Here is a 26,916-nt window from a genome sequence, read left to right as displayed (position 1 = left end):
TGACACAAATAACAAGATGGATGGAGATTAAAACACAACACATTTGTTAAATAAAAATAGCCAGACAGAAGAAAGTATGTATTGTATGATTCCATTATATGAAAACTTGTTATAGTGACAGAAATCAGAATAGATGTTGCCTCTGGTAGAGGATGGCAAGGAGCATTGGGGAACTTTCTCAGGTGCAAAGAAAGTGCTATATCTTGCTCTGGATGATGTTTATATAAATTAAATGGTTCAGTTCCATAGTATTGAGGTATGTGCATACTACTGCATATAAATCATACCTCAATAAAGTACTATTTTCATATTGAAACCCTTTATAATGGGGACAACTTGTTATGAGGGAAATGAAAGAGAACATTTAAGAATACTTAAAAATCCTTTCATATTTAGTGTCATGCTATATTAGCTAGGATTTATTTCAGGGGATGATTAGCTAAGAATCTTTCTCTTTCTTGTTTGTCTGCTGGTCTCCCGATTTCACTGCTTATGGGCACCTTAAGCAGAGTATTGGAGGAGAAATCAATGGGATTAAAATTGGCTGTTGGAAGGCCAATACTGTAGCATGCAGAAAAGCACATAGTTTTAGATGGGCTTCCTACAAATAGAGCTGAAATGGGGATTCTTGAGCAAGTGATTTATTGAGGGAGAGCTCTCAGTGCACCTGTGAGGGAGGGAAGCAGGACGGTGCACAGGAAGAAGCTGGGCAAAGGTGTGGGCTGGATGGAGTCTAGCTTCCATGTGATCCTGGAGAGCTCTGGAGTGTGAATGGCACCACAGTTGTTTCACCTGGAGGCAAGAGGGTTAGGCTTAGGACCTTTGTGTCTGTCAGTCCCTGCAGGGACTGCCCTGCGTGCACACATGCTTGCATGCACGCACATGTGTGGAAACCTCTATTTCCTGGTGGGGCAGATCATGTCAAGTGAGGGTACTTTTCCTGTGACAGGAGCAGCTGAGAGCTGTCAGCAGCCAACACTGAGAGCAGCTGGGAGATGCGAACACCTTAGTTTGTAAAGGGGATCTGGGTGGGACATCCATAGTGCCTGCAGGCAGTCTCAGGACTGGTGTAGCAGGTGTTGAAGATAAATTGGTAGTACCATTTTGGGTGATGACAAGGCAAGGGAATGAGCAAGCCCACATAGGAGATCCACAGAGACTCAGAGCACTGTGAGAAGATGGCATGGGTCATGAACCTTCTTTGGAGAAGGTGGATTATGCTGGCATCTGTTTGGAATTTGAAAAGCAACCTCTAAAGAGGCAGTCAAGTTCTGTATTCTAATTATAGGTGCTCAAAATACTCTGTACTTTTTCTTCATTGTACTTAATCAGAATAACAATTAAACTGTAATTATTTCTGCACTAATTTAATTTCATCTCCTCCATAGTAGTGTAAAAGCCACAAGGGGGCTCACAATACTATAAAAGAATCTCTGTGTCTCCAATGCCTGGCACATAGTAGGTGCTCAATAAATATTGGTGTATGAATGAGTGAATGGGTTTAGGAAAATGGAAGGAAAGTAGTCATAGAGGTGACTTTTCTATTAATTGTTTTACTTTCCTGAAACACCTTCCCTATTGCCCACACCATCCATTCTTTAGTGCCCAGTTCTTACCTACCACTGCCAGGTATCCTGTCCCCAACACCCCATACATGATGATACATGATGCCATTCAACATTTATGACTATGTCAAGTCTATCAACCTGGCTTTTTCAACTAGTTCTATGTATTTATCTGTAATCTAACTCATTCTAGAAAGGGTTTGGCTGGATTTATTTTTGATGGTCAAGTTCATATCTTGCCTTTGCTTTCAAAGATGCTTCTTTCTTATACCATTCCTGTCACCTGCAAAGCACTTCTCCTAACAATCATACCTATTAAAATCCTTCAATGACCTGTTTATGGGCCATTCCATTACTGATTGGCCCAGTTGAAAATTGTCTTTTTCTCCTCTGAGTTCTACTCCTTTGAGGACACTTACTTTTGCCTCCTTATGCCACAGTCCCTCTCTAGGCCCATTGGCTCCTTTACAACAAGATCACACATTGAACTCTTAGTGCTATGAGTACTGTGGGTGCACAATAAATGTCTTGTGTACTGTTAACATGCATATGTAGATATTAGAAAGTCAGTCAAGATGATAGGTTGATGTACAGTAACAAGGTTGAAAATTAAACATAGGGGAAGATGAATTCTTTAATTTTTTTTGAAGTAACTCAAGTTCAGTATTTAATACTCAAAGAAGAGTTAGAGGAAGATGAGAAGTGGCAATGGAAGAAGTATATCTGAGAATCTTCTTAATGCAGATTTATTGGAATCAGGAGAGTCCCAGAATGGGATGGAGTGTGACTTCTCCATGAATTTTCTTTTCTTTTCTCATATCTAGTTGGGATGATATTTGCCGAACTTGGGTGACAGTGACCATCCCCTGTAAATTCACATTTTAGGACAATTCTTCCCAGAACTGAGTCGTGTGGTTTGTGGTCAGCATGGCCCCGCCTTTCCCACAGGGTTTGGCACAGATGTTGTCGATCACTCTTTCAGCCTCGAAACAAGGACCCATAGAGCCAGAAATTCATATTAAATGAAGCCCGTTTCCTCTATAATGTGAGAGTACTTTCCTGATCACCCTTTAATCAAAACAGATGTTTTGAAGCGGCCTAGAATAGGATATGGAAAATTTGGCCAGCGATCAAATATGGGTTCAAAGGGAAATCCTTGATGGCTCCCTTTGAGCTGTGGGCGCTGTCTAAAAATAGCACATAGATACGGTACTTGTGAAATAAAAGTAACTGCTGGAGATCGCTGCCGAATTCTAGAAAGCAGCCATCTGACTGCACGAAGATGCTCCCCATGTGAAATGTGAGGGGGAAGATGGTGTGGGCTTCCTACCTGTGGAAGTGTTCAGTGTCCATGCTGTGCTCTGCAAGACTGTAGCTTACCTCTCGTGACTTCCCCCGAAGTTAAGAAGCAGAGTCACTCCTTTAACACAGAGTTCTAGAAACACAGAGAGCATGTGCCTTTCCCCAAACCTGGTTTATGTTGGGGAAACTTAATTCAATGTTACAAATACTAATTGAGGCATATATCTGTGCTAACTTGCTACTTTGCTAGGTCCAAAGACATACAAATAAGGCAAAGTGGTGAAGCAGGGAATTTATTAGTAGAATTATAGAATTAGAAGGGATTTTAGGTATCAACTATTACAAAAATCCTCATTATAATGATAGTTGGGCGGGAAGGGAGTGAAAAGAAAATTAACATTTATTATGTGATGATTATGTGTCAGACATGTAGTGTGTTATTTCCTCCTCCCAAAAATGCTATGTAGGAAAAGGTGGGAAGGAATATCTATACTAATAAAAGGGTAATATGCAAATTGGTCACGATGCCTTCACAGTAACAACCGAACAGCAGGCTGCATGGGGCAACCAGGCCGGCAGGGGGGTTAGTGAGGGACAACCAAACGACTGACCAGCAGGCTGCATGGGGTGACCAGGTCGTCAGGGGGGGGGCAGTGAAGGGCAACCAGGCTGGCAGGAGGGGGCAGTTGGGGGTGACCAGGCTGGCGGCGGGGAGGGGGAAGTTGGGGGTGACTACGCTGGCAGGCAGAGGTGGTTAGGGGTGATCAGGTTGGCAGGGGGCAGAAGGGGCAATCAGGCAGGCAGTCAGGTGAGCAGTTAGGAGCCAGTGGTCCTGGATTGTGAGAGGGATGTCCAACTGCAGGTTTTGGCCTGATCCCTGGGATCGGGCTAAAACTGGCAGTCGGACATCCCCTGAGGGGTCCCGATTGGAGAGGGTCCAGGCTGGGCTGAGGCCCCCCCCCGCCCCCACATGAATTTCATACACCGGGCCTCTAGTATTAATATATTTAAATGAGTACAATGGAGTCACTGAACCTTGAGGCAACTTAAATTTTGACAAAATTCCTGTGAGATAGATGACATATTTTTTAATTTTAGAGAGAGGAAAGTGAAACTCAGAGGCATTTTTGGCAAGTGGTTGAGTTGGGATTTGAACTGCTCTGTCCAAAACTAAAGACCCAATCCTTCCTGATCCCCATATTTTAGATATGAACACACAAGTGCAGAGAGGTATATTCAGCCAAGCCTTCGGATTCACAACTTAGTTGTCTTTCTCTTGTTTCATATTGAACATGCTCATATGAGGGACTAGAAGGAAGCATCTATTATTGGCTAAGAGCAATAGCCCACTTAATCTTTCTTCTCAGATTACATGCCCTAAATCAGCAACTTAAATCCCAAATTTTCTGTGGGAACAAATTCCAGAGACCAACAAACATCATTTACTCTTAAGGTATTTCTGAAGTTGCTGATGAGGCTGCTTAGAATATTCTTCTGTTTGCTTAACCTTTTGTTGATTTATAAAATTTTAATTCATCCTTTTCTAACAAATTTGTATTATCAGAAATCTGGTTCCAGCTTCTCATCTGTGTCCCTTATATCTCCTCTCCATAGTTTCTATTTTGGATCCCTGAGGCTGGAGTTGAAACAAGTTTTTTTATTCTTTCTTCAGAGCTGCTGGAAAAGAGGCAATAATTATTTTCTGAACATCACCCATTGAATGTTTGGAGATAGTTATGGAATCCCTTTCAGCTTTGATTAATATAAAACTTTCCCTTAGAGATTTAAAAAAAATAAAAAAATTAGATAAGTTCAGACATGCTTTTATGGATTGGTGAGGGCATGTGGAGAGGGGAGGGGATATGGAGGCTTCTCTACCCTGTGTTTGAGCGAGCTGGAACCCAGTGTGCTTGGATGGAACCTACCACTTTGGTGGTGATGAAAGCTGAAAGACTTCATGGCACTGTGTGAATCTCAGATGGTCCTCTGCTCAGCCCAAAGGAGAAGGAATCAGTCCAATGGCAGCTGTTAGGAAGCCAATACACTTATTTGCAGTGATCAAGCATGTTAATCTGAATTCTTTCCTTTAATGACAAGGCAATGTGGTCAGTGGAATAGCACTGGCCTGAGACTTAGTACATCTGGTAACTAATTGTGCAATCCAGGGAGAGCCTCTTCACCTCTCTAGTTTCTTCTTTCTCTTGGAAGAAATGAAGAATTGAAATAGCAATTGCTGTAAACTCACCAGATCCTTGACAATCTGTATCTTGGATGAATTTCCAAGAGGGGAATAGCATTGATCTCTTCCCCCACAGCTTGGATAAATACAAAAGTGGGTTAATTCATGGATTGCTGAGGGAAATGACTGATATCTTATTGGAAAATACACAAGAAAAAGACAATTTGGTGTATTGAACTAAGAATCAGATGGCCTGGCCCTGAGTTCTCACTTTGCCATTAACTTACTGGGTGACTTTGAAGGAATAACTAAAGTATTTGGGGCATGTTTTCTTATTATTTAAGTGACAATGCAAATTAAACAATCTTTTGAATGCCTACTGTTGATGCTTTCTATGTGCTCATCATTGAGCTAAGAATGGAAAGAACAGGATATGATTTCTGACTGGAAAGGAATAAATAAACCATTATGGTGTTTATGTTAAGTGCTACAATAGAAGTATGTTCAGTTGTTACCAAAGGAGGAGTTAAGAATGTATATGGATTCACTCCAACAGAAGGTTCTGGAAGCTTGGGAGCAGCAAGCTGGCTTCAAGGACCTATTGATCGGTTTGTGGCACCATTAGAAGATGGATTGATCCAAAGACAGATGGCTGAAAGTGCTGAAAAAGAAAATATAAAATGGATAACCAACATTATTATTAGTTCATCTCTTAAGACCAGAGAATCAGCAAACTATGACCGTGGCCTAAAGCCAAGTTTTTCCCAGCCAATAAAGTTGTGAAGTTGCAACTGCCCTGGAAAACCGAAGTCATAAGGTTCGGTATTCAGCTTCAGTGGAAAATGGATCAATTATATTTTCTCATACTGTGACATTCACCTTTCCTAGGTGTTGCATTTAAAAAAATATATTTTATTAATTTTTAACAGAGAGGAAGGGAGACGGGATAGAGAGCTAGAAACATCGATAAGAGAGGAACATCGACCAGCTGCCTCCTGCACCCCCCGCACCGGGGATGTGCCTGCAACCAATGAACATGCCCTTGACCGGAATCGAACCCGGGACCCTTCAGTCCGCAGACCGATGCTCTATCCACTAAGCCAAACTGGTTTCGGCAGGTGTTGCATTTTTGTTGATGGATGCTAAAGAATGCTTTATGTCAGCTGAAGAAATATTTCTAGCCAAAATTGAGAAGTTTATTAACATTCACCAAAGTAGTTTTTTGGTTCTGTCTGCTGCCCTCTGTGGACTTGAATGGAAACTGATGTTCAGGACTCAGCAGAGATTCTTGGGTAGTAACTTACGGATACTTCCAGTACACAACACAGTAAATGCTATTGATCTTATGTGCACTATAGCAAAATCATCTCCAAACCATACATAGATAGGATCTGCTACAGAATGATAACAACTAAAGCTTACATCATTGAGCAAAGTCCTGTTTGGAAAACACTTCAATAGATAAATCTCAGTGACTCATTTAACCCAAATTAGAGTATCAATTATAAATGTTCTTTTGGAAGATTAAAATAATTAGACTGGTTGAATTATAATGTTCAAATATATATTTACTTTAAAGACTTAAAAAATTTTAAATAATAAAATATATACAATTAAAAGTGATTTTATTTAAAAAAAAAAAGAATGTATATGGAGTAGGAGAAAGGACAGGGAAGACTACAGAGGTCACATTTAGTCTAATACTTTCAAAGTATGAGGATTGAGGGGATAGGACATTCCAGGAAGAAAAATGAATAAAGTTAGAAAAGAACAAGGGAATCTGAGGCAATAAATCTGGGTAGTAACAGAGGATGAGTGAAGGACATAAGGTGAAAGTGTGGAGGGCCTAAATTGAGCTCACACCATCCCGTAAAGGACTTTTATGCCTTGCTAAGGAATTTGAACTTTTTCCTTCACACAGTGAGGATTCAGTGACAGATTTTAAGGGTGTGGTATGATGTGATTTGTGTATTCTGGAGGGGAAAATGGAGGCTAGAGAGAAAAAAGGGAAGCAAATTAGTTAGGAATTCTTGCAAATATCCAAGGAAGAGGAGGTAAGAGCCTGATCATTGCCTCCTTAGCGGAGGAAATGAAGGAGCAGGTTTCAGGCTGGGAATTGTCTTGGAAGTCATATCTGAATTGGCTACACAATTTGTGGGGCCTAGTGCAAAATAAAATTGAGGAGCCCTTTCTTAAAATAAGTAATAATTTTAGGATGGCGACCACAGATCATTAAGCCAGGTACAGGCCCCTTCCAAGCACGGGACCCCTGTGTGACTGCATGCATCTCATGCCCCTGCAGCTGGCCCTGAGTAGAATAATCTTTGTTTCTTTCCAGGTTTGTTGTAATCATGGTTGGAAAGATTGTTTAACATTTATGAGATCATAAATTTGGGGGTGGAGGGGGGGTCCATTTTGAAGGCAATTTCCTTGTCTAATCTGCCATTCATTTAGATTTTTATCTTATGTAATCTTTTTTAGGGTTGTCTTGCCAGGCAATAAATCCAAACAAATACCTCTGAGTCAGGCTGACTGGGATCTTCCACAGGTTTTTTGGAGGAAAGGTGTTCCTTAAATCACAAAGTGAAAGCTGGAGTTTCTTATAGAGATAGCTAAGAAAAGAGAGAACAAGATAATGAAATAATTTGCAAGTAGGGCCTTATGATAGAGGGATATAAAACTGGGGTCATTTAATCTAGAAGTAGTAGTTGAGAAGGACTTTATTATGGTATTTGTATTAGTCAGCTCCGCCATAGTAATGCTGTGTGATGAACCAAGCCATCCCCAAGCTCAGTGATATGCAACAGCTATTTATTCTCATGCTCGTGGGTCTGCAGGAGAGCTGTGGTTTAGTTGGTCTAAAGTGGGCTCAGGTGGGAGACTCTACTATAGTCTGAGGATTGGCTGGTAGATTCAGGCTGGGAGTTGGTTTATTTTCTGGAGGCTCGAGCTAAAGAAGCTGTACCTACTAGGGCATGCTCTCCTGACAGCCATGCCAGGAATGTAGGAGGCTAAGCTGGAAGCATAGCCAAGGCCTCTATTTGTATCCTGTTAACACCCCGTTGGCCAAACAAGTTGTATGGCCAACCCCAATGTCAATGGGACCGCAAAGTAAAATTCACCTGCGGAGGAAGGAGAAAGGGAGTGAACATTTGCTGAGTAAGCCAAACTCTCAGAGAATTCAAGAATGTGCACTTTCTTACACAAGCTATTAAGGCTAGTTGCTGGATAGTTTTGCTGAGGAAACTACTGAAAGGAAGGGGGCTTGAAGGGCTTTGGTTAGCTATACAGCCTTTTTTTTTTTTTTTTGACAAGAAGAATAGCTGTTTGGTAGAGGTTGGGAGTATCTGAAAATCTTAAGAGGTAGCTTAATTCTTCCTCTGAAGAGACTGTTAGATGAGGGCCTACTGGGAAGAAGGGGCATGTTAAATGATCTTTCTGGTTCCTTCAAGTGGCAGGATTACAGCAGTCCCCCCTTATATGTGGATTTACTTTCCGGACTTTCAATCATCCTTGGTCAATGGCGGTCTGAAAATATTAAATGGAAAATTTCAGTAATAATTCATAAGTTTTAAATGGCAAGCTTTTCTGAGCAGCATGATGAAATCTCGCAAGTCCTACTCTGTCTGCCCGAGTCGTAAGTCATCCCGTTGCCCAGCGTCTCCACGCTGTGTACGTTCCCCGCCTGTTAGTCACTTCCGGTTATCACATCAACTGTGTGGTATCGCAGTGCTTGTGTTCCAGTAATCCTTGTTTTACTTAATAATGCCCCAAAGTGCAAGCAAGAGTCATGACGCTGGCAAATAAAATATACCAGAGAGAAGCCGTAAAGTGTTTCCTTTAAGTTAAAAGGTAAAAGTTCTAACTTAATAAGGGAAGAAAAAAAAAAAGTGTGCTGAGGTTGCTAAGGTCTATGATAAGAATGAACGTTCTATCTGTGAAACTGTGAAGAAGAAAGGAAAAGAAATTTATGGTAGTGTGTTTTTTTTTGTCACACCTCAAACTGCGTAAGTGATGGCCACAGTGCATGGTAAGTGCTTAGTTGAGATGAAAAAGGCATTACATTTGTGGGTGGAAGAGATGAACAGAAAACATGTCCCAATTTATGTTGGGCCAAAAAGCACTGAGCCTGTATGCAGACTTCAGCAAGGGATCCCCTGGCTATTTACCGCAAATAAGGGATGGCTACACAGATTCAGGAACGGGTATGGCATTTTATTGTCTCACATCTTCACAAGAAGAATAAGGGTGAGTACAGTACAATAAGATATTTTCAGAGAGAGAGAGAGAGAGAGAGAGAGAGAGAGAGAGAGAGAGAGACCACATTCACATATAACTTTTATTACAGTATATTGTTATAATTGTTTTAGTTTATTAGTTCCTGTTGTTAATTTCTTACTGTGCCTAATTTATAAATTAAACATTATTATAGATATGTATAGGAAAAAACATAGTATATATAAGGGTCAATATTCTTTGTGGTTTCAGGCATTCACTGGGGATCTTGGAACATATCCCCCACAAATAAAGGGAAGACTATTGTCTATGAATTGAATAGTGGCCTCAAGTAGCAACATCTCAGGATGAATGCTTCCCTCTGTTCTCAGAAGGAGGAGACACCTTCTCATGGCCTCTGTGAGATCATTTCTCAAGGACTTGAAGTTTTTTCACATGAATTGAAAGCGAAGCCCCAGCATGGCCAGTGTTGCTCAGTGGTTGAGTGTCAACCTACAAACCAGGAGGTCACAGGTTCGATTCCTGGTCAAGGCCCATGCCCAGGATGAGGGCTCGATCCACAGTGGGGGGCGTGTAGAAGGCAGCCGATCAATGATTCTCTCTCATCATTGATGTTTCTCTCTCTCTCCTCTCCCTTCCTCTCTGAAATCAATAAAAATATATTAAACAAACATACAAACAAACAAAAACCCCCAAAAAGAAAGTGAAGACCCATATTGTACTCTGTTTTTAATTTGATAGGTTTCATTTTCCCAATCAAATAATTCAATGTTATTTTTAGGTGTAGTTTGTATTTTCTTTTTTTCCCCATGACACAAAACATTTTTTCTTTTTTCTTTTTTTTTAAATTTCTTTATTGATTAAGGTATCACATATTTGTCCTCATCCCCCCATTCCCATCCCAAACCCCTCCCCACGCATGTCCCCACCCCCCTGTTGTCCGTGACCACTGGTTAGGCTTATATGCATGCATACAAGTCCTTTGGTTGATCTCTCTCCCTTTCTCCCACCCTCCTCTACCTTCCCTCTGAGGTTTGACAGTGTGATCGATGCTTCCCTGTCTCCAGGTCTGTTTTTGTTCATCAGTCTATGTTCATTATTTCCCTTAGATGAGTGAGATCATGTGATGCAAGATGTAGTTTGTATTTTTTGTTTTCTTTTGATAGTTTCTAGTTTGTTTTTTTGAGGAAGATTTTTAAATTTGTTTTTAGAAAGAGAAGAAAGGAGAGAGAGAGAGATTTATGAGAGCGCAACATGGGTGGGTTGCCCTCTTCATGCCTTCTACCAGGGATAGAGCCTACAACAGGGGCATGTGTCCTGACCAGGAATGGAACTGGCAACCATTTGGTGCATGGGATGATGCCCAACCAACTAAGCCACACCAGCTAAGACAATAGTTTCTAGTTTTTGGAAAGATTTATTTAATGGTTTGGAGGATTTGGGTGGGAGGTATTTAGTATTTTCTTTAGGATTTAATACCCACAACTTTTCAGAATCAAGAAGCCGCTTAGATCTTTGTGAATATGCTTCTGGGTTGCAACTGACATTTCAAAAGGATGCTATTGAAATAAGGTAGGCTAATGATGGTGTGCCAACTAGTACCTGTAGGCTGGATGATGGAGTTAGAAAACACTATTTTGCAACAACAATTAGCAGTAATTAACTGAGAAAAAAAAATCATCAATGCATGCTAAAACTAGTGGTTGAAATTTGATGAGTAATAGGATATATTCATAGTCTCAAAGTACCTTCCCACAGATTATTTATTGCTTATGGAAGGAAAAAGTTGGTAAGAAGCACTTCATACCAAGTGATCAAAATTAGCATTGCCAGCATCATGTTTCTTGATGTGATACATGGAGAATACAACATATATTTTGTGATAGGAGAAGCCAAAAGAGGTATAACTCCAAATGGGGGATGTTCTACAAAAGGGGTAGCTTGGACTCATTAAAAATATCAAGGTCATGAATGATAAAGAAAGGTTAAAGAAATACTCCAAAATAAAGGAGACCAATGATGCATGACAGTGAAGTGAAAGGCATAAATTTGGATTGGATCCTGGACAGGGATAAAAAAAAAATAGTTATAAAGACACTAGTGCCCCAGTGCACAGATTAATGCACATTGAAAGGAAATTAATTAGAAGGTGGCTTGTGGGGTGAGACTGGGCGAGATGGGCCAGACACGCCCTGGAGCCAACCTTCCACGGTCCCTCCCTGGTGTCTGCAGTGAGCAGGGGTTCCTCTGGCAGGTGGGGTCTGCTGGGATCAGGCCGAAACCAGCTCTCCAACATCCCCCGAGGGGTCCCGGAGTGCGAGAGGGCACTCTGCAAAGTTGCTGTCGTACAGGGTGTGGAATGCAAATGCAAATGTGCAGAAAACCAGATTCACAGTGACAGTGCCCCAGCAACAACATAACCCATGGCTGAAGGTGGAATCGCGCGGCCCTGCGAGGAATCAGGCTCCCTCCTCTCTGGTTTTGGGGTGCGTCACCTGAGAACCACTGCTGCCAAGTCACTGCAGCTCGACAGCTCCTGCATTGAGCGTCTGCCCGCTGGTGGTCTGTGCGTGTCATAGTGACTGGTCAGACAGTCAGACACTTAGCATATTAGCCTTTTACCTATACTATTAAAAGGGTAATATGCTAATTAGGGTGGACATCTTCCAGACGTCCATCCAGACGTCCATCCAGACAAAGCCACAGCGGCTGTGAGGCCCGGGGTTTAGGCAGCCATGGGCTCAGGCAGCCATGGGCTCAGGTGGTGGCTAGGCCTGGGGCTCATGGCAGCCACGGCTCACAGCAGCCATGGGCTCAGGCAGCTATGAGGTCCTGGGCTCAGGTAGCTGTGGGCTCACGGAAACCATGGACTTAGGCAGCTGTGAGCCCCAGAGGCTGCCAGGCTTGGGGCTCAGGCCTCGCAGCCACCGCGGCTGGCAGTGGCTGCAGCAGCGGGGTGATGGGAGCGGTGCCTTCCTGTGATCAGCCCGGTCGCCTCCCACAGAGGGAGGCCAGACTGCAGCTTAGGCCCGCTCCCACCAGACATCCCCTGAGGGCTCCCGGACTGTGAGAGGGAGCAGGCCGGGCTGAGGGACCCCCCCCTCAGTGCACAAATCTTCGTGCACTGGGCCTCTAGTATATATATAAATTGGGACAGTTGGTGAAATTTGAATAATGGACTGTAGGTTATATGGTAGAATTACACCAATATTAAATCTCCTAGATTTTGATAATTGTACTGTGGTTATGTAAGAGAATGCCCTTCTTTTAAGAAATACACACTAATGTGTTTAGGAATAAAAGAATCATGATGTTGGAAAAGGTTGTCTATAGAAAGAGTGATAAAAGAGTGAATCTGGGTAGGGTACATGGGAGGTATTGGTATTATTTTGGGAACTTTTTTGGAGAATTAAAATTATATCAGATTAAAAGTTGTCTAAGTCCCTCTCCCACAAATGTAAAGATGCAAAATAGAAATGCTATTGGTAGTATAATGACAAGATCTTGCATTACTATGAATCCAAAGCTGTATATACTTATAAACAGCTAAGTCTGATTAAATAAAGCAGAGAAAAAAACCCTCTAGACTTAGCAACAAAGAGGTTGTATGCCTGGATATAACTGATAAAGTAATTCTTAGTGTTCTTCTCGGTTTTATGCCCTAGTTCAGTCTCATTGTTTAAAATAGAAAATAGGAAATATAGAGTGTCCTCAAAAATGTATATACACACTTTGAATAATTATAAAGGCAGTGTTTATTAAAATACATTTCATTTTCAAAATTGAGCTATCAGCTGTTAAAGTGTGTATACATATTTCTGGGACACCCTGTATGTATTTCTTTTTAGCTGTGGTAGACAGAAACTGGATTTTACCTGAAAAGCATCTGCGTACTCACAGGAAGAATAAAATGGTAGAGAAGGGAAAAAAAATGTTTTCTAATTGGCATTTCTTGATTCCATATTGAGAGAAGAATAGCATAATCTATTGTGGTTGAGGTTCCAGAAGTTAGACAAGAAAGTCTGCTGCAATGTAGGAGCGTCGATTTGGAGCGTTTGGTAGCAGTGGAAAAAGTAAAAACAAAAGAATTAATTCCATCGGAAATAGTTTCTTGGGCCAGATCCTGTGTGAGTGGGCCCTGAGGAAGAACAAGGAAATGGAGAGTTGGCCTATTTTAAAGGAAACATTCATTTAAATACTTGGATTCTCTCACCTCTCTCTTGCCTTCAGCTCCCATGTCACCATTTTCTTCAAATCCAGGCAAAACAAAATTCAATGATACCTCTAGGCCTCATGCTTGTGATTATTTTGCTTATGTTTTAAAGTCAGTTCTGCCCAGCCTGTGTTGCTCAGTGGTTGAACATCAACCCATGAACCAAGAGGTTACGGGTTCGATTCCGGGTGTCAGGGCACACGCTGGGGTTGGGTTGCAGGCTCGATAGCCAGTGGGGTTCGTGTAGGAGTCAGCCAATCAATGATGCTTGTCTCTCATGGATGTTTCTATCTCTCTATCTCTCTCCCATCAATGATGCTTGTCTCTCATGGATGTTTCTATCTCTCTATCTCTCTCCCATCCCCCCTCTCTCTAAAACTCAATAGAAACATATTAAAAAAATAAAAATAAAGTCAGTTCTTTACCCAAAGTTGTATATTCTCTAAGGATGTCTCTGATCCCTCTGGCTTCTCAGCAGAGGTTGGCAATGTAGTTGATAGATGTTTCAAAATAGTCAAACAGTTCATTCCTTGCTTGCTTTTATTTCCTGGTCTTTCACTTGTAATGCATAATGTATGAGCTATATATATTTGTTTTGCCAGGGGTAGAAACATGGTAGCTAACTTAAATATATGAGCTTTATGTTGAAAATAAAGCTGTTTCACTGGGTCTTCGTTGTTATTTTTTAATGCTGAAACCCTGGTTGTCATCTTTGAGGAAGCAGTAGGTGGAGCTACAGGCTTTTTGTCATGAAAGAATTTTTTCAGTAGCTGCCCATTGCCGGAATAACCTGAACAAGCACATATTTCCAAAAATAACAGAGGCATTTCCAAGTATTCCAGAAATATAGGCAAGACTGTTTAGTCATTCATAATCACCGCTTTGCAAGTACTAGAGAGATTCTGTAGAGAATATTTCAGAAGCAGAAAAAAGATTCATAGAATTCCTTGTATTTTTAGAAAAGAGATTCTTTAAAAAAATGGAACTGAAGAGGGAGGGAGAGGCACTTATTCAGCTCAGTCATGTACCACTATTTTTTTCCAGGTGGTGAAAGGGCCCAGAGGGGTAACTGGGGGCGGAAAAAAGTCTTTTCCATTTGCGTCAGAGCTCTGAGAAGCTCTTCATTTCCCCACTCGATGAACTTTTTTGAGGCTCTAAACTGCGGTTTCAATTTGCTTTGAATTACAGAGGGGTGGCCGAGGTTAAGTGATTCTGAGGAGGTCAGAAGGCACTTATAACAGGTCCCTCTCAAGGGCCATTTCTCTCATTGGGTCCCCTGATGTTCTTGACCATGACCTTGAGAGGGAAGAAGAAAACAGCTTTTCAGCATGATGGAAAGGGTAGATTCTCTTCATGTAAAAATTGCAAGTTCTGAGAAATGTTCTAATGGATATATATACACATATATCTTATATATACTATTGGTTCTCTATATAAATATTATATATATGTAATTTTTGGTGATATCACTCTCTGAATCTGATGAAAGCAGTGGACCCTAACCCCAGGGAAAAAACCACAGAAACAAAATATCCAACATAAGTTATATACAGAGTGGGGCAAAAATAGGTTTACAGTTGTGAGTATGTGAAACACGGTTAATTCTTGTATTATTATTTGTTAATTATTGTATTATTTTCCATATGAACAACTGTAAACCTACATTTGCCCCACCCTACCTATATACATACATATACATATGTGGAGATGAGAGAGATGCTTATTTTAAGAATTGGCTCATGTGATAGTGGGGTCTGGCAAGTCTAAGATTTATAGGGCTGGCCAGCTGGCTGAAAACTCTGGCATGATTTCTATGTTACAGTCTTGGAGTAGAATTCCCTTTTCCCTGGGAAACCTGTCTTTTCTCTTAAGGCCTTCACCTGATTGGATGAGACCCACCCACATTATGAAGACTGATGTGTCTTCCTTAAAGTCTACTGATTGTAAATATTCATCACATCTATAAAACATCTTCAGGACAACATCTTGATTAGTATTGGACCATACAGTGGGACACCGTAGTCTGGCCTTGTTGAAATATGAAATTAACTATCACAGGTCCCATCATTGTGGTCTGGTTTCAGAGGAGCCCCACAGAGAAATGATGAAAAATGCCTTCAAGCACACATTGCCCTGGATGTTGTGTTGGGGGAAGGCCACAGGTAACTGCGGTGGAGGAAGCAGGAAGCCTCTCCTGGGGAGAGTAAAGTATGACACAAACGTAGTGATGAGACAAAAAGAAAGACATTACTAGGATTTGCTGGATAAAAGGTTGCCAACACCAGACTTTTCTTCCTTCAGCTCTTCCAGGTGCTACTGACTTGTAGCTGAGAGAAGAGCGGCCGTGATGCCTTAGGACCCCAGAGCAATCTGGGACAGATGTGGCCACCGTAGATGCCAGCCTCTTCCTTTACTTTGTACTCTTTTTTAAAAAAATATATCTTATCGATTTTTTACAGAGAGGAAGGGAGAGGGATAGAGAGTTCGAGACACTGATCAGCTGCCTCCTGCACACCTCCTACTGGGGATGTGCCCACAACCAAGGTACATGCCCTTGACCGGAATCGAACCTGGGACCTTTCAGTCCGCAGGCCGACACTCTATCCACTGAGCCAAACCAGTTAGGGCTACTTTGTACTCTTCACAACAAATACAGCACACCTTTGATTTATAGATGAGGAAAAGGCTCTGGAAAGTTCATTGGTTCATCAAATATTGAGCAGCTGCCATATGCTGGACAGTGCTCTGGGGGCTGGGAATATATACAAGTGTGATTAGGATACAGCTTCCTTTTTCTCATGGATCTAACATTCTAATAGAGGCAACAGAAAACAAAGCAAGTAAACAGACAAGTAAATAAAAAAATTACAAGTTGTGGTAAGTGATGGGAAGGAAGCATACGTGGGCTGAGACAGAATTTACTGGGGAGATGGTGAGAAACTTATTTTAGGTGTTTTATAAGAAAGCCTTCCATGGCGTGGTGATGTGTAATCTGAGATGCAAATTGACCCAATGGATTTGGCTAACCCCTTCATTGATAAGTAAGGGTTGGAGCTGGGATGCATACCCAGGTTTTGTTTTGTTTACTCCAATCTACTAATATTTATCCTAGCTTAGAAGTTGTGTCAGGCAAAAAAGTTCTAGTATTTGTTCTCCAAATGGAGGGAGATTTGAGTGTGCATAAGCAAGGGCAGGTGTGCACATGCAAATAAACACATGTTTCTGAATCCCAAGAAAGGAAATGCGAGATGATGTTAAACAACCCCAGCTAGAGTATTTCCATCACGCTTACTAAGCAGTTCTTCCTCTCTGTAGCCTGAATTTTTTATGCTGTACCTGACGTCGTCTTCCTTTTGCTTTGTCTCAGGTTCACGTGGATAAACATGCTGGTTGTTGCCTTTTGTATAAGAGATGCTTGTCATGCTTTTCCCTTGGATTAATATATCATGTTTCTTTAATTAGCCTGTCCTCCCAGATCTTATTCTCTGGCTATTTAATTATCTTCCAGGCTCTATATAGGTTGTTTGAATTGCCCTTGGGACAACCCAGGAGGGTGCCATTCACATGTAGATGTTATAGATTAATATAATCACAAAGGCAAGATATTGGCAGGTGGTACTAAAGAGTCTACAGAGGTGTAGGGGGCGTTTTCTCTACTTTGAGCAAAGCAGCTTTACCAGGTAGAGGTGGCCGCTTGTCTGTCTGTTTTATCAATCTACTTTCTCTCTAATCCAAAGACACTTAGGAAGATTAAAAGTTAGTTTATGTTTTTTTTATCCTCTTGGCACTGTGAAGGTACAGGATGCTATCTTACAGAAAGGCATTCTCCATTTTCCTTCTTTTTTTTGACTGCTAAGAATCCTGGTTTTGCTCTAACAGTGGATAGAGTGTCGGCTTGCAGTCTGAAAGGTCCCAGGTTCGATTCTGGTCAAGGGCATGTAGCTTGGTTGTGGGCACATCCCCAGTAGGAGGTGTGTAGGAGGCAGCTAATCGATGTTTCTCTCTCATCGATGTTTCTAACTCTCTATCTCTCTCCCTTCCTCTCTGTAAAAAATCAATAAAAATATATATTAAAAAAAAGGAATCCTTGTTTTTCATTTTTCCAGTAACCTCTTGAAATTATATGTGAAATATTGTTTATGGTGGTTTAGTAGTTATTTGTGCCATCCATTCCAGGTAACAAGCTTACTTTTATTTAGAACTAGAGGCCCGGTGCACGAAATTCGTGCACAGAGGGGGGTTGTCCCTCAGCCCAGCCTGTACCCTCTCCAATCTGGGACATCCCTCTCACAATCCAGGACTGCTGGCTCCCAACTGCTTGCCTGCCTGCCTTCCTGATTGCCCCTAACCGCTTCTGCCTGCCAGCCTGATCACCCCCTAACCACTCTGATGCCAGCCTGTTTGCCCCCAACTTCCCTCCTCTGCCGGCCTGGTCACCCCTAACTGCCCTCTCCTGCAGGGTTGATCACCTCCAACTGCCCTCCCTTGCAGGTTTGGTCCCTCTCAACTGCCCTCCCTTGCAGGCCAGTGCCTCCCAACTGCCCTCTCCTGCTGGCCATCTTGTGGTGGCCATCTTGTGTCCACATGGGGGCAGGATCTTTGACCACATGGGGGCAGCTATATTGTGTGTTGCAGTGATGATCAATCTGCATAGTACTCTTTTATTAGATAGGATAGAGGCCTGGTACAGGGGTGGGGGCCAGCTGGTTTGCCCTGAAGGGTGTCCCTGATCAGGGTGGGGTACCCTTGGGGCGTGGGGTGGCCTGAGCAAGGGGCCTGTGGTGGTTTGCAGGCCGGCCATGCCCCCTGGCAACCCAAGCAGAGGCCCTGGTATCTGGAATTTATTTTTCTTCTACAATTGAAACTTTGTAGCCTGGAGCAGAGCCAAGCCTGGGGCTCCCTCCGAGGCCCGAAGCCATTTGTGTTGGGGTTATAATTGAAACTTTGTTGCCTTAAGCGGGTGGGCCCGGCCAGGGTGTGTGGAAAGCTTTGCTTCCCCTGTTGCCGCCGGCAACCCTGGCCTGCTCTCTCAAGCTCCATTCTGCCGCTATTTGTTTGAATTTGTTTACCTTCTATAATTGAAACTTTGTAGCTTGAGTGGAGGCTTAGGCCTGGCCAGGGCAGGTGGAAAGCTTGGCTTCCTCTGTTACCTAGGAAACCTTGCTCTCTGTGGCTGAAGCCATCTTGGTTTGGGTTAATTTGCATGCTCTCTCTGATTGGATGGTGGGCGTGGCTTGTGGGCATGTTGGAGGTATGGTCAATTTGCATATTTGTCTATTATTATTTAGGATAATATGAACAAGTGACATTAGACCATTGGAAATTGTTCAGAAGGGGTGTCAAGGCTGGTGATGAGAGGTGATGTTTGAATGAAACGGATTTCCTGAGGGGTTCGAAAGAAGAAAAGTGCCAAAACTTTTGGAAAGGAAGGAAGGAAGGAAGGAAGGAAGGAAGAAAGGAAGGAAGGAAGGAGGTGGATAAGGAATCAGTGGTGACTGAGGAGAAGCTATGAGAGTAATAGGGAACAGGGTAGGGAGAAGTCACAGAAGACAAGGAGGAGGGCATTTCCATAATGCATGGGCAATCTGACAATGACCAGGTCATTAGTCATAGCCAAGAGCACAATTTCAGTGGAGAGGTAATGAAAAAGGCAGTTGAAATAAGTAAAGATGTGAGTAGATGTGATGAAGGAAACAAGACATTTGTACAGGGAATAAGATAATTTAGCTCAACGTAGGGCTGAATCAAAGAAATGTTGGTACCAGGAGAAAGGACATTGAAAATACCAGGAAGAGAGGATAATTAGTGGAACAATAGTCCAGATTCTAAGTGGCACCCTATGTTTCTCAAGTTTTTGAGACCTATTTCCTACTTCTCTTGCTATATTTTTCTGTTGCTCCTTATCTGAAATCTACTCTGTCTTTTTCACTGTGATCTATTATCATGTTCTCAATAAAATTTCCTATATTTATTTTCAATCTGTATTTAACATCTCTCTTTTCTGAACTTCTCTTGAATGAGTTTGTACTTCTTGGTTCTTTGTTTTCTCTACTTTGAGTGTTTTAGTTGTAATTTTTCAACTTACTTTCTAACTCCTTAAATATTAAAAATATGTTTCTGGTAACTTTAAATAATTTACATTCCTAGGTACATGTTCATTGTATCTATTTGGAATGACTAATTACTTAGAATCTTTACATCTTAACTGCTTCAAAATTTGGGGAGGGGGAAGGTCTGACATTCTAGTTTCATCATACTCATATTCCCAGGACTGACAATAGATTGGATACACAATTATTTTCCCAATAAACAGTATTTGACATTGCCTTTCACATAAGTTGTTAATCATTAAATGCTTGTTGATTGGTTGAAATGGTCATTTTGGTTTAGATGTATGGGTTTGATTTTATAAAATGGGTTTTGTAATAGTTGACATTAAACTAATTTCATCTAGTAAAAACTTTTTGTGTTTATTACTAAGATTTTGTCACAAGTAACAGCTTGAATTTTCTTTTTCTTTTTTTAAAGGTACATATATGAAGTAGATCAAGCATGTCAAACTCAAAGGCTAAAACAAACCAAATAAACATATTTTAATTTTATGTGGGCCGCAAAAAAACAAAAGCTTCAATTTTCATAGAAATGTAGGTTTATTTCAATAGAGACATGCTGAATGCAAAGGGCTGAAATAAATGAGTAATCGTTAACATAAAATAATAGAACATTTTAATAAAAATTAATATTTTTTGAACATTAACTTACCAGACACAAATAACTGCACAAATTAATAAGCATAATACAAATAATACTATTTTTCTTGTTCTCTGAAAGTAAAATATTTCCTGTTGTGCACACCAAACATGTCAGTACAAGACTAATGACATGGCAATCGGCTGCTAAAATATTCGCTGCTAGTATTAGTGGAGAGAAATGGTGCACCTGCCTGTAAGGTGCATAAGGGAAATGAATGCCACACAATTATAGTAATCAGTCATTAGTGAATGTTGTAGTTTGTTATTAATAACTATGTATAACAGGATATTGTAAAAATTAAGTTACAAAATTTTTGTTAAAATGTTTCTTACATACAGTTATATTGGCTGGGCCACAAACATATTCATTGTGGGCCGCATGTGGCCCGCGGGCTGCGAATTTGACATGCTTGAAGTAGATGTTACTTGGGTTCATTGACATCTGACTCTCCTTTCTTCCCTGGGCATGTAGAAGACTATGTTCCCAGCCCCCTTGTAATTAGGCAGGGTCATGAGAATTATTCTGGTCAATAAAACATGAGTGTAAATGAAGTATATTGCTACCGGCCCTTCTAGAATTCTGTTTCTCTTTTCTTTTGTCTTTCTGATTATGGATATAGGATTGTGATGACTTTTCCTCATGAATCAAAGCAACCTGGATGGTTGAGGCACCATATGGAGGATGGTTGAGTCACTTGGACTTTAGGTTTATTTTGTTTGCGTGGTAAATAATTTTTTTGGTATGAAAAGCCACTGAGCTTTTTTGTTTTGTTTTGTTACTACAACATAACCTGTCTTATCCTGACTACTACTATTAAAAGCTAATGATGTGCATAATAGCTTTCTAGACAATGGGAAACTACCCAGGAATTAGGATTGTTAACTAGCAAGTAATGGTTGTATAGGTACAATCTCCAATCTCAAAGAGCTTTACATCTCCCAGGACAAAAAATAAAAAATAAAAAATAAAAAATTACTGTAACTAAATGCAAATATGGAAGAATGAAATAAACTACATGCAACCAACCCTAACAATCTACAGATCTAGCTATATGTTGGGGATATCCTATCTAATAAAAGAGTAATATGCAGATTGACCATACCTCTGACACACCCACAAGCCACGTCCACAATCATGCCCACCATCCAATCAGAGCGAGTATGCAAATTAACCCAAACCAAGATGGCTACAGCCACAGAGAGCAAGGTTTCCTAGGTAACAGAGGAAGCCAAGCTTTCCGCCTGCCCTGGCCAGGCCTAAGCCTCCACTCAAGCTACAAAGTTTCAATTATAGAAGGTAAACAAATTCAAACAAATGGCGGTAGAATGGAGCTTGAGAGAGCAGGCCAGGGTTGCCGGCGGCAACAGGGGAAGCAAAGCTTTCCGCATACCCTGGCCGGGCCCACCCGCTTAAGGCAACAAAGTTTCAATTATAACCCCAACACAAATGGCTGTGGGCCTCGGAGGGAGCCCCAGGCTTGGCTCTGCTCCAGGCTACAAAGTTTCAATTGTAAAAGGAAAATAAATTCCAGATACCAGGGCCTCTGCTTGGGTTGCCAGAGGGCGTGGCCAGCCTGCAAACCACCACAGGCCCCTCGCTCAGGCTGCCCCACACCCCAAGGGAAACCCCACCTGATCCGGGATGCCCTTCAGAGCAAACCAGCTGGCCCCCACCCCTGAACCAGGCCTCTATCCTATCTAATAAAAGAGTACTATGCAGATTGATCATCACTGCAACACACAATATAGCTGCCCCCATGTGGTCAAAGATCCTGCCCCCATGTGGACACAAGATGGCCACCACAAGATGGCCAGCAGGAGAGGGCAGTTGGGAGGCACCCGGCCTGCAAGGGAGGGCAGTTGGAGGTGATCAACCCTGCAGGAGAGGGCAGTTAGGGGTTACCAGGCTGGCAGAGGAGGGAAGTTGGGGGCAAACAGGCTGGCAGCAGAGTGGTTAGGGGGTGATCAGGCTGGCAGGCAGAAGCGGTTAGGGGCAATCAGGAAGGCAGGCAGGCAAGCAGTTGGGAGCCAGCAGTCCTGGATTGTGAGAGGGATGTCCCATTGGGATCGGGCCTAAACGGGCAGTCGGACATCCCTTGAGGGGTCCCAGATTGGAGAGGGTACAGGCTGGGCTGAGGGACAACCCCCCTCCGTGCACGAATTTCGTGCACCAGGCCTCTAGTGTGCTTATAAGTGCTGATTTAACATGAGGGTGGAGAAGTTAAGGTAAGGGGTAGGTATATTTTTAGAGATATTTGAGTTAGGTTATCTGGAAGGGTTTCCTAGAAAAATCTGCTCATAGTGGAGGGGAAGGGATAAAACTTAAAGAAGATAATTTCATGAGATAGCTTTAAGGCAGTGGAAGACAAAAAAAAAAAAATTAAGGACTATCTTTTTGTATAAAAATTAAGGCAAAATCATGCAATTGGAATATAAAATGAATGGTTGAAGATAATTGGAGTGAGAGAGGAAATAGAGGTAGAAAAATTGTCTAACAGGGATAAGAGAGATTAACAGGTTGCCTGGTGGCCAAGACAAAGAGAGGTATACCATCTGTCATTAAGAATGACATGTCAAAACTATCAACAAAACAAAAAGGGAGCCCTAGCCAGTTTGGCTCCATGGATAGAGTGTCAGCCTGAGGACAGAAGAGTCCCAGGTTTGATTCCGGTCAAGGGCACATGCTCAGGTTGCAGGCTCAGTCCCCAGTAGGGGGTGTTCAGGAGGCAGCCGATCAATGATTTTCTCTCATCATTGATGTTTCTATCACTCTCCCTCTCCCTTCCTCTCTGAAATCAATAAAACAAACAAAAACAAACACGAAAAGGGAGCCCACTGTATGGGAGAAAATATTTGAAAATGATACATTTGATAAAAGATTAATATCCAAAATATATAAGGAACTCATACAATTTAACAAAAGGAAGACAAACAATACAATTAAAAAAATGGGCAAAGGACCTAAATAAACACTTCTCCAAAATAGACATACAGATGGCCAAGAGATATATGAACAAATGCTCAAAATCACAATAAAGATTAAAAAAAATTTAAACAAAGAATGACAGTGTCCAAAATATAAGAAACAAGCCAGTTAGAAAAAGCAGAGCCATTCCTGACCATGAAGTCTGATGGACATTTCTAACATGGATCTGCAAAATTAGGGAGATGTGATTTAAGAACTGTAAGTAGGCAGGAAAACAATCTTGGCAGTATAAACTAACTGGGAGAAGCTGAGAGCTATTTTTTTTCCAAACAGAATAAAACATAAAAGCTGGGAAATAATCTATAATAATAAAAGGGTAATATGCTAATTAGACCAGACAGCTGAACGACCTTCCGGAGGAAGCTGGGGCTGCGAGGGCCGAGGCAAGCCACTGTGGCTGCAAGGGCCGAGCCCCTTTGCATGAATTTCGTGCATCGGGCCTCTAGTGGATATATATTTTTCTTTAACCTAAAAACCATCATGTAAGGGAACCCATAGTTTAATGTTTTTAGCATATCAATAAAAGTATAATTGGGGAAGAAAATTTGGGGAAGGAAGTTTCTAGATAATTGCATTGGCTATACAACACTTAGTGGTGTTTTATTTGGGTAAAGGTATTTGTACTTTATTGCTTTTTCACTGTATTTACATGAATATATAGAGTAACTTTGAAAGAATTCCAATGCAATACCTGATATATTTGCTTTAAAACTCCTCTCCAGTCTTAAGAAAGATATGCCAGTTGTAATCAAAGTATTTATTGTTAAGAACTAATGGACAGCCATGGTAGATATTCTCAAAGGATCGGCAGTTCACTGAGACGGTGAGATAATTTTATAGGTGAACCAAATGACCAGAGAGCTCTTTTACAGCTACTTAAATAAGTTAATATTGATTTTATGATGCTTTTTCTATTATTTTACAAGGGAAAGTAGTGAGAATATGAGGTGTTGGAGTCTGTTGCCCACTTTTATGAACTGGCCTGCTTGCTTTTTTTATTTATTAACTATTTCCTGCTTTCTAAGGCAATTGGGCAGACTGCTCATGGGCTGAACACTAGATCAGAAAACAAGTTTTCTTTTTATTTCTTAAAAAAAAAAAAGGAACAGAAACAAATAATTTAATAGACTTGGGACCTTAGCATCTATTTCTATATTATTTTGTCCTGAACTTGGATCATTTTATTTACCTGTCAACAGAGCCAGATCTCTTGTTAAAATGCCTATTGAGGTCTCTTAGACAAGTCTCAAAACATTTCAAAGCCTTTTATCTCTCTCTGTGTATTGTATCCAGAATGTTCTTAGTTATTGCTCTGTGAATGTTGCCTAAACAGGTGACCCACCAGAGCCCATTACTGTGGCCCAGGTTAATGCTGCTGCATAATTCTTCTTTAACACATATCTTCCAGGGCCACTGTGACTAGATTTAGCCATTGGTTAAACTATCTTTAGTTTCATAATTTTCTTAAGAGTCTCCTTTTAAAAAATGCTTCTATTTTAGTTTTAACTCTCCTGAAACATGGTTCCAACCCCCTGAAAATATGAGCTAATTGACACCATTATATGCTTAGATATCACAGCTATTTAGTTTTCTCCAAATTTCAGGATCTCAGGCCGTGGTATCAGTTAATATATGTTTGTGCTATATTCTCTAACTTAGTTTTCAGTCTTGGCTGGGAAGATCTTGGGCAGGCCTCTGAAGTGGAAGGTAAGTGTTCATAGACTGATATTCACATAATTCTAGGGAATTGAGCTTTATAGCAAAACTAGATGGACCCAAGGTGCTTTGCTGTCTAACAGTACGCCTTCCCAAAGCCTTATTATTATTTTTTTTGCAAGTTCTTAAAAAATAATCAGCTCTGGTGGGAAATTTTAGCTAAAGAATTTTTATTTTTAGGCTTTGCATGCAACATGTCTTTTTTGGCAAAGTAAATAACATCTCATCAGGCAGGAGGGCACAGGGCTTGCCCTTGACTACACAATGATTGCATTCCCAAATGGGTGGGGGGTTATTTTACACTGAGGGATTGGACTGTTCCCCTCCCCCACAACCCCCTTAGTGAGACTGAGGCCAGGGAATAGAAGGAGACCCATGTACTCCATAGAATATTTAAAAGTTAGAAATCAAGCTAACAAAACACTCAAAAAATCCCATAATTTAGCTTCCTATCTTGACAAATGTATCTTCATCTTTACCTGGAAGGCAAGGTTCAAATTTAGAATCCTGAAATCCTTGGATTCTCTGTTGGGTTGTGCTGGTAGAAGAGGGTTGACCTCAGCCCCCAGGTCTGCAAACTTTTCCTTCCCATCTCTAGCTCCTGAGCCACCTGAAGCCTCTCATGTGTGAGCTGGCATATAGATGCCATATGCACAGCTGCTCTGGGCCATCTGTCAGGCTGAGAGGGAATTTATTCTTGTCACATTCTGTCCTCAGGAGGATGGGCCTGGGGAAGTGGTCAATGCAGGCCCTGGAAGGGGGCTCAGAAGATGCTGGGACCTTGGTACTGGGGTGTAGTGTTGAAGGAGAATGTATTAGCTTGCTAAGACTACTCTGACAACATACTGCAAACTGGTTGGCTAAAACAACAGAAATGTATTGTCTCATCATTCCGGAGGCTGGAGGTCTGAGATCAAGGTGTCCGCAGGGTTGGTTGCTCCTGAGGGCTGTGTGAGAGAATCTATTCCATCCTTCTCCCCTAGCTTCTGGTGGTTTCTTGGAAATAGTTGACATTTCTTAGCTTGTAGATGCATCACTTTGATCTCTGCCTTCATCTTCACATGGCATTATTCTTCCTGTGTTCATATCTGTGTCCAAATATCCCCCTTATTATTATAAAAAAAATCTTTTTATTGATTTCGGAGAGGAAGGAAGAGGGAGAGAGAGATAGAAACATTGAAGATGAAAGAGAACCACTGATTGGCTGTCTCCTGCATGCCCCCTACTGGGGATCGAGCCCAAAATCTGAGCATGTGCCCTGACCGGGAATCGAACTGTGACCTCCTGTTTCATAGGGCAATGCTAACCACTGAGAAACACTGACTGGGCAAATACATCTTTTTTAAAAACACCAGTCATATTGCATTAGGGCCCATACTAATGAACCCATCTTAAGCTGATCACATCTGCAAATAAGATCTTATTTCCAAATAAGATCACATTCTGAGGTACTGGGGATAAGAACTTCAGCTTTTGAATTTTTGGAAGACACTTTTGAACCTATCACAGAGGGGAAGTGTGGGCACGTCCTCTAGGCTTCATGGAGTTCTCATCCTATAGAGAAGGTTGCAGCTGAACAAGATTCACAGTGGGGCTCTTGAAAGCTTGGTGACTGTGGCAGGGACCCCTCTAATGAAAGTGCTGGGCAGATTCTTTCTTTATCACTAATATCTCTGCAATCTTTGATATGGGGAGATCCAACTAGTTTAAAAAGCAATGGAAAAAGGCATGGACTCTTTCTCTGGATTTCCCCAGTTGGCCAAAGTAATAAAGGCTCTTTCCTATCCTGTGAATAGTCTTTCCAATCTAGTGCTCCTTATCAATTTATTTCCTCTTCACCCCTAATTCCCATGACAACTTCTTACCCAGTCCATTTTATAGATTATGTGTTTCTGCTTTTTACAACCCAAAGTGTGGGTAGCATAGTACCAGAGTGTGGCACGCCTTCAATACAAATGTGCCAGCCC

General features: G+C 41.5%; 1 pseudogene; it reads left to right on the top strand.

Moving 5' to 3' along the window:
- Positions 1-5,694: 5,694 nt before the first annotated feature.
- Positions 5,695-6,540, top strand: LOC129150998 (protein SPO16 homolog; annotated as a pseudogene).
- The last annotated feature ends 20,376 nt before the right edge of the window (positions 6,541-26,916 follow it).

The sequence above is a fragment of the Eptesicus fuscus genome, chromosome 12 (assembly GCF_027574615.1).
Source record: "Eptesicus fuscus isolate TK198812 chromosome 12, DD_ASM_mEF_20220401, whole genome shotgun sequence".
Taxonomy (NCBI): domain Eukaryota; kingdom Metazoa; phylum Chordata; class Mammalia; order Chiroptera; family Vespertilionidae; genus Eptesicus; species Eptesicus fuscus.
This window is presented reverse-complemented; position numbering and strand designations above follow the sequence as displayed.